We start from the raw sequence: 8,123 nt of genomic DNA, 5'->3' as shown, positions 1-8,123 counted from the left end.
GCCTCCCTTATTTCACTTAATATACTGGTAAAAATCTTGACTGTTGTCCTCATTTTCCCTAACAGGTTTATCTCCTTTTCCCTGTTTGGACCTCTTACGGTTTTTTATTTTCAGCACCAAAATAAACAAAGTAAAGTGCGTCTCAGTAGTTCTTCACTTTCAGAGCGAGAATTGTCGAAACCGGTAATTTATTTAATGTAACAAACATAAGTACACATACTCATCCGCATATCAACGCATTGATGGAGACACAAAGATAAACAAAACAAGATATGTCGGCAGCATCGGGATGCACAGGTGAACGGACAAACCAAACAGACAAAGATGAAACGGTCTGAACCCCAAACAGACAGTGACGTATCGCTGATAGATATTAGTGAGAGGAGGTGGGGCTGAGCTATCATGAATGGGCGCTGTGGCTTAGTTGGTTAAAGCATCTGTCTTGTAAACAGGAGATCCTGGGTTCAACTCCCAGCAGTGCCTTGCATAGCTAATTATTTTAACCTTATTTGTGGAATTTAGCGACAAAATGGCACTTTGGAATTGGTATTTGTTCAGGTTTGAGGAGGAAACGGATATCAAATTGACTCTTCTAAAACGCCCTTTCATTGTGCAGTCAGACCTCTCATAGAATGTGTCAGCAACGGGTTAACTTAAAGACACGTTCTCGTTTTTGGGCTCGTTGAGGTCAGGGTATAATTCACGATTTGACGTTCAAACCCGGAAGTAGTCCTAATTTGGACCGAGACTTGTGATCTTGACCTGCGGTGAAAATCTTTGCAAAGAGGAAAATGAAGTCCGCAGATCACTCCACCTGAATCTCCAGACCCCGATGAAATATATCCCAGGCTGTTAACAGAAGCAAGGAAGGAAATAACGGAGGCTCTGACCATCATTTTCCAATCCTCTCTGGTTACAGGTGATATGCCGAAGGATTGGAGGACTGCTAAAGTTGTACTGTTGTATAAACAGGGAGAAAAGGATAGATCAAGTAATTACAGGCCGGTCAGGCTGAAGGTATTCTATTAAATCTACTCTGCACTTCCTCCACTGCCAATACACGGAGGAGAGGACTCTTGACTGACAAGCCTCAGCTCTATTAGGAGAGGGAGACTGACCCACGCTCTCTCTTGCTTCTGGGATGTACCACTTTTGAAAAAAGAAGGTGAATTTCTCGATATCTTTAAACGCTCTGTCTCACTGCACATGGTTTAAAGTGTATTGTGGGACGCTGTGAGTGTCTCTGTACCTGTAAACTCTCTGACTCACTGCACGGATGTTTAATGTGTACTGTAGGATAGTATGTAAGTAACTCTGTATCTTTAAACTCTCTGTCTCTCTGCACAGGTATTGAAAGTGTATTTTAGGATGGTGTGTGTGTCTTTATACCTTTAAACTCTCTGTTTCACTGCACAACATTGACAGTGTATTGAAGGATGGTGTGAATGGGATGAGGGTCTGTGGGGCGAAGTGTAGCCGATTGGGAGCAGCGCCCGTTTGCGGGGTGAGTATTGCACGCTTGATTTTCTCTCTCCCTTCTATCTTTCTTTCTCTCTCTCTTTCTTTCTTTCACCTCCCTCTCTCCCATTCTTTCTTTCACTCTCTTTTCATTCCTCTTATTTCGTGCTTTTTCTTTCTGCCCCAGCACCTTTTGTCTTTATCCTGTTTTTGTTCTCCATGTGTCTCTGCTGGATGATCCATAATTCAGACCTGCCGCTTCTTCCAGCTTTTCCTTCCTTCTACGATCATGGTCTATTTCATTGAGACTTTCCTGCGGCCTTGCCTACTCTAACATTCACTTTCACATTCTTCCGGCTTTAAGTTTGCTCTCCATCGACCGCTGTTTCTCGGGGCCACATGTCCCGTTCGCATCAATGTTCATTTGTGCCTTGAAACCAGTCGATACATTTCGATCTGCTCCAGAGACAAGCTCGAAGAAAGCAGGGCTGGCATTCGGTAGGACAGCGCATACTTTTCCGTGAAATTTCCATCTTGTGACACGGGGGATGTTATCTGAAGAACTGGGTTTTGTTTTCATGGTCGTTGGCGCTTTTCCCCGAACAGTTGATGTGCGGGAGAGACGGGCGGCGCTACACAGCTGCGAAAGACGGCTGAAATGTGCATTTTTGGCAAACTGGGCGGTGCAGGAAAGTCGGAAATGTTCCGCTTGATCTTAATAGGTCTGTGGAAATGTCCGATTGAAAAGGAATGAGGAGAAATGAAAAGAGCGGCAATGGTGAAAAGGTGTCGATTACAGGAGATTGGCCGTGAGCGAAAGGTCCTTTGAAAGCTCGGCGCGGAGGAGATTTTGTTCGGAAACGGCAGACTTTAAGCGCGTGAGGAAAGTGAAGTTTGAGCTGCGTCCTTGGGTCAAATTGGGTGTTTTCAGGAAAACAGCCATTGTGAAATCACAAAAATGAAAATAGAAAATGCTGAAAACGCTGAGCAGGTCAGGCAGCACCTGTGGTGAAAGAACCAAAGGGAACGTTTCAGCTCTATGACCTTTATCATCAGATCTGAATGGCTTATCATATGCGTGAGTAACTGCGCTGTCTCAGATGCTGGTTTCCATTTTTGAATTATGTGGGTTCGAATCTCACTGCTGCCAGAATTTGTGCACCCTTCCATTTTGGCCGCCTCACCAAAAACCCATCTTTGATAAGAAGTGCTTTTCCGCATTGCTGGTTTACACATTTTTGCACAATTCAGCAAAGTCTGGATTGCTACCCAACTGTTTCTCAGATGGAGGTGTTGGGACTGTCAGGGGTGATCTCGGCGAATTATCAATCAATGTGCACAATGGCGCCCTGGTGAACCGAGTACCTCTTATTGTCAGTATAATATAAAAGATATGCACCATAATTATGAATTTCTTCTTTGCATCACACTAGGATTTATTATCAGGGAATGGACATGAGCAGGTCGATTTACATCACGCTCCGGTCGCTTCGCATCGCCTCCCACAAATAGAATAGAATCAAAGAAAGGTCAATGCACGAAAAGAGGCCATTCGGCACATCGAGTCCGTGCCGGCTCTCTGCAAGTACAATCCAGACAGACCCACTCCCCCACCCTTTCCCTGTGGCCCTGCATTCTCTTTCGTTTCAAATACTTATTCAGTTCCTCATTGAAGACCATGATTGAATCTGCCTCCACCACCCCCTCCGGCGGTGTATTCCAGATCCTAAAAACTCGCTGTGTAGAAAAGTTTTTCCTCATGTCACCTTTGGTTCTTTTGCCAAACACCTTAAATCGATGTTCTCTGCTCCTTGAACCTTCCGCCAATGGCAACAGTTTCTCTCTATCTCCTCTGTCCAGATCCTTCATGATTTTGAATACATCTATCTAATCTCCTCGTAACCGTCTCTGTTCCAAGCAGAACAACCCCAGCTTCTCCAATCTATCCATGAAACTTATACCCCTCATCCCTAGAATCTTTGCAGTAAATCTCTTCTGTGGGGATTTGATATTAACATCGCTGAACCCCCACCATCAACATCCAGAAACATAACTGGACCAGCCACATGCATACTGTGGTTACAAGAGCAGATCAGAGGCTGGATATTCTGAGCCAAGTCACTCACCTTCTAATTCCCTAATGCCGTTCAACCATCTACAAGGCGCAAGTTGAGTGAGTTGGAATACTCATGTGATAGCCATCGACCTGAAACGTTAACTCTGTTTCCATGTCTAAAGATCCTGCCTGACCTGCTGAGGATAAACACATTTCCAGTTTTCACTTCAGGTTGGCAACATAGCCAGTATTTTCATTTTGACTAAAGGAGCTTTCGCTTATTTCAGCATGCGACGAGGGTGCCGAGAGGTTAAGGCGATGCACTGCTAATCTATGGTGCTATGCACGCGTGGGTTCGAATACCATCCTCGTCGTTATTTTGTTTAAGTTTTGTTTCTCTCATTCAGTCCACCCAAAAGATCTGGTCGAAGACCCATCCTTCTGGAAACGGCAGACCGTGGGTATTGCATTGTTTGCTGAAATCAGCTACAGTTCCTTCCAGGAAGGTGTTGAGATTGTATGGTCGCGAAGTATCAGATTGTACTTTGGTGTCATTGTAAATAAAGTTAATCTTATGGTCAACGTAAGAGAAACTTATGGACCACAATGAAGATTTATGACCGGATCATTCCGTGTCTGTGTCCGTTAAAAAGGGACATACTGTTTGTCCCGGATTATTCCGTATCTGTGTCTGTTTAAAAGGGGTGTGCTGTAAGTCCCGGATCATTCTGTGTGCGTTTTACCCGATTTTCTTGATACCTTTTCCCTTCTGAACTGAAATGACGATCCTCTCTCGAGAAGAAGGTTCACCGCCTGCTTCGGGCAACTGGTAGGAAAAATAACAAAAACTGATGAGACCAAGTTCATTTTGCTGGGCTTCCATTCCAATCTCCGCACTCTATCCCCCATTCAGTCCCACCCCCGCATGGACATTGTAAGCTGCGATATTCATAAGGGAATGGAGAAGCCGAATATCATGGTTATAATTTTCTTGGTTGCTCAACACTGAATAGCCTCAATTGCAATGATTCAGAAGGTAATCATAGAATCATAGAATCTTACAGCACAGAAGGAGGCCATTCGGCCGTCGTGCCAGTGTCAGCTTTTTCGAAGACCTGTCCAAATTCGACCCACACCCCAGATTTTTCCCCATAACACTGCAAATTAGTCCTCTTCAATTATGTCCAATTGCCTTTTGAATGATCCTATGGAATCTGCTTCAACCACCATTTCATGAAGTGCGTTCCTGATCTTAACAACCCTCTGTGTGAAAAAAATTCTTCTCAATTGCCCTCCAGTTCTTTTGCCAATTATTTTCAATCTGTGATCTCCGGTTACCGACCCACTTACCAGAGGAAACAGTTTCTCCCGACTTGCTCTTTCAAAACCCCGTTAACCATCTCGGTTGCAAGGAGAACAATCCCAGCTTCTCCAATCTCTCCACATAACTGAAGTCCCTCATCACTGGTGTCATTCAGGTCAACCTGCTCTGAATCCTCTTCAATGCCTTTTCATCCTAAAGTGTGGTGCCCAGATCTGTACAATATACTTCAGCTGAGGGCTAACCAATAATTTGTAAGGATTAGTATGATTTCCCTTTTTAATGTATTCAATGCCCCTATTTACAAAGCCAAGTATCCCATACGCTTTCTTAACTACCTTATCAACTTGCCCTGTTTACTGAATATGCTCCCCCAGGTCCCTCTGCTCTTGCAACCCCCCATAAATAGTTCCATCTAGATTATACTGCCTCTCCATGTTCTTCTTCCAAAAGTGCATCACTTCACACTGATCGGCGTTAAATCTGTCACGTGACTGCCCATTTCACCAGTCTGTCGTTGTCCTCTTGAAGTCTGCTGCTATCTTCCTCACTATTTACTACGTTACCAAGTTTTGTATCATCCGCAAACTTCGAAATTGTGCTCCCTATTGCCACATCCAAGTCATTTATATATAACAAGAGAAGCAATAATCCTAATACCGACACCTGGGGGATCCCACTGCATATTTCTCTCCAGTCAGAAAGACATCAGTTCACCACTAATCTCGGCCTCCGATCCTTTAGCCAATTACTTGCCCACGTTTCCACCGACCCTTTAATCCCACGTGCTTCTCGTTTTCGAATAAGTCTGTAATGTGTTCATTTCTAAAATGTATCCTCAAAATAAATATATCCCCATAATTTTATTGTTAAACAAGGAGAATACAGATATTAAATCGAGTGCTAGATCGGGTTCATTCCCATGACCGGAGGTGACGGGACCCGAGGAGGGGGAATCCCATCTGGGTTTATTTTTTCCGAAAACGGAGACGGAAAATAGCAAATCTCATCCCGTCGAAATCCATCAATTGGACGAAGAACCGACAGCCTTTTCCCATCCCGGGTTTGCAGACCTGGCTGTTGAAGGAAGCCTGATAAGTCCATTAGGGATCAACAGCGAAAGTGAAGAAACGCAGACAGAGATAGATAGATACATGCAAAGAAAAATAGTATAAATCTCCAATTCTGTGATTGAGCAGAATTTAGGTGGCAGCTTAAAGGAAATTCGTCGCATGCCGTGAAATATTAGACGTGTACATAGGGCTGGATTCTTACATTATTTCTGAAAAAAGTAAACACTGCCTGGTAACTACAGCTCTTATTTATTTCACCATTTTACAGTGGCGGTGTGAAGTGATTTCGAATCTCAGTGAATTTCAAGACCATGCTTGACCCACTCGTTTGGTCACCCACAGGTAGCACGCGGTTGTAGACTGCGCAGGCTCATCACAGGAACTCGACCAGACTGCATGTTCCAGACTTGTATTCAACGCTGCACGTGCAGCCTGCAGCCGTGTGTGGATTGGTGGTTGAGTGGAGAACCCTCGCCTGCCGACGGGAAACCAGGGGTTTGGTTCCAGGCCAAAGCAGCTTCCTTTACCTTTTGTATCTGTACCCATGAAATCGCCTGAATTGGGATAAATTCATGTGCCGGCTTCAATCTGCACAACTTCTTGAAAGATTATCTTCATTTCGTCTACGTGTCTTTCGAGGACATACCCTCTGCATTCTGTCCTCTGGTGTTCAAACATGCTCGGCTGGAGATAAGTCAAACCTGCCTTCTGCACTTGCTTCAAAGATGTGAGAAGCCAATTGGTGGTTTTTGGCGAAAAATGGGGACGCAAGGGGGCTCATACTGGGATTTGAACCAGTGAAACTCCCTGAGCGAGAATCGGATCCAAAGTCCAACTGGTAACAGAGCCGTGCAGCCACTGTAAAATTTCGCTGCCACGCAGCCGATCCGCCATCCTTTCAGAACACCATGGCCATCCAAACTCGCTTTCTTGTACGATATACGATGTAGAGCAATATCAGGTTCTAAACTAATTATTTCAGATCAACAATATTCGTCTCTCTTTATCAAATTTGTTTTCAGTGTACGACTTGTATTATCAAGTAACACTTTACAGAATGAATTACGCTGAAACGACATTGTCGTCTGTCTCGGCATCGTCATAGTTTACACTCCACCATAAGTACACTTTACTCAAATTGCTGCTTTCATTCACTATGAGAACGAAGAGCCACGAATGTGGAAACATTAGCTACGAAATTATCAGCTGGGTTGCACCTTTCCTTTTCCTACTTCCTCAATCTTTTTTTCTTTAACCTTCTCTGCTATTGTTGCAGGTTAGATCAGCCATCGCCGTTCAAGGAAGCCTGAGAATTCCATTGTGGACAATACAGAGAGACAAGAGACGGAGACATGGAGAGATGGAGAGATGCAGGCAAAGAAAATAAAGAGTATAAATGTCAGGTTTTGCAAACTAGCAGAATTTATGTTACAGATTGGGAGAGATTCCTTCTTGGGTCTTGAAATCTTGAAAGAGAAGATTGGATACAAGTTAAAATCATAGGCCTCGCTGGAGAATCTCTCATTCTGGGAGAGAGATAAATGCGGTCAATTAACTCCAATTAATCTATTTCAGCACTGAAGGGATCTTTAAACAGTAGCTCTGCGAGCAGAATTCAAACCTGGGCAGGAAAACCTCAATTGAATTTTGAGTCCAACGCTTTAAACACTCGGCCACCGCAGCTGTAAACGGCATGTTCATTCAGATCGGATTCCAAATGGACACATGCTGCTGTTACAAACGCGCGCATTGATGGTGCTTGGGGTCGAATTCTTACTTGTTGCGCTGGAGACCTTGGTTCGATTCCCAATACAATGCAGGATCATTCTGGAACAATGAGGAGCTGAGGAGCAAAAGTATACCAGTTCGCCCCTCGAGCCTGTTGCGCAATTCAGTGAGATCCTGGTTGATATGTAATCTAACTGCATATTATCGCCTGAGCCACATATCCCTTAATGCCTTTGGTCAACAAAAATCTATCAATTTCAGTCTTAAAATTGACAATTGAGCTCGCATCAACTGCAGTTTGCGGAAGAGAGTTCCAAACTTCTGCCTCCCTTTGCTTGCAGAGGTGTTTCCCAACTTCACGCCTGAAAGTCCTGACCCTAATGTTTATGCTCTGTCCCCGAGTCCGAGACACGCTGACGGGCGAAAATTTTTTTTTCTGTTTACCCCACCAGTTCCCCTTAATATTTTGAAATGTTCGATCAAATCA

At 44.1% G+C, this 8,123-nt stretch overlaps 1 non-coding gene across 1 annotated transcript; it reads left to right on the top strand.

Moving 5' to 3' along the window:
* The first annotated feature begins 409 nt into the window (after nt 1–409).
* On the top strand, nt 410–483 carry trnat-ugu (transfer RNA threonine (anticodon UGU)). Its single transcript has one exon. It is a non-coding gene; the product is annotated as a tRNA-Thr (tRNA).
* The last annotated feature ends 7,640 nt before the right edge of the window (nt 484–8,123 follow it).

Source organism: Heptranchias perlo, chromosome 20 (assembly GCF_035084215.1).
Source record: "Heptranchias perlo isolate sHepPer1 chromosome 20, sHepPer1.hap1, whole genome shotgun sequence".
Classification (NCBI taxonomy): Eukaryota; Metazoa; Chordata; class Chondrichthyes; order Hexanchiformes; family Hexanchidae; genus Heptranchias; species Heptranchias perlo.
This window is presented reverse-complemented; position numbering and strand designations above follow the sequence as displayed.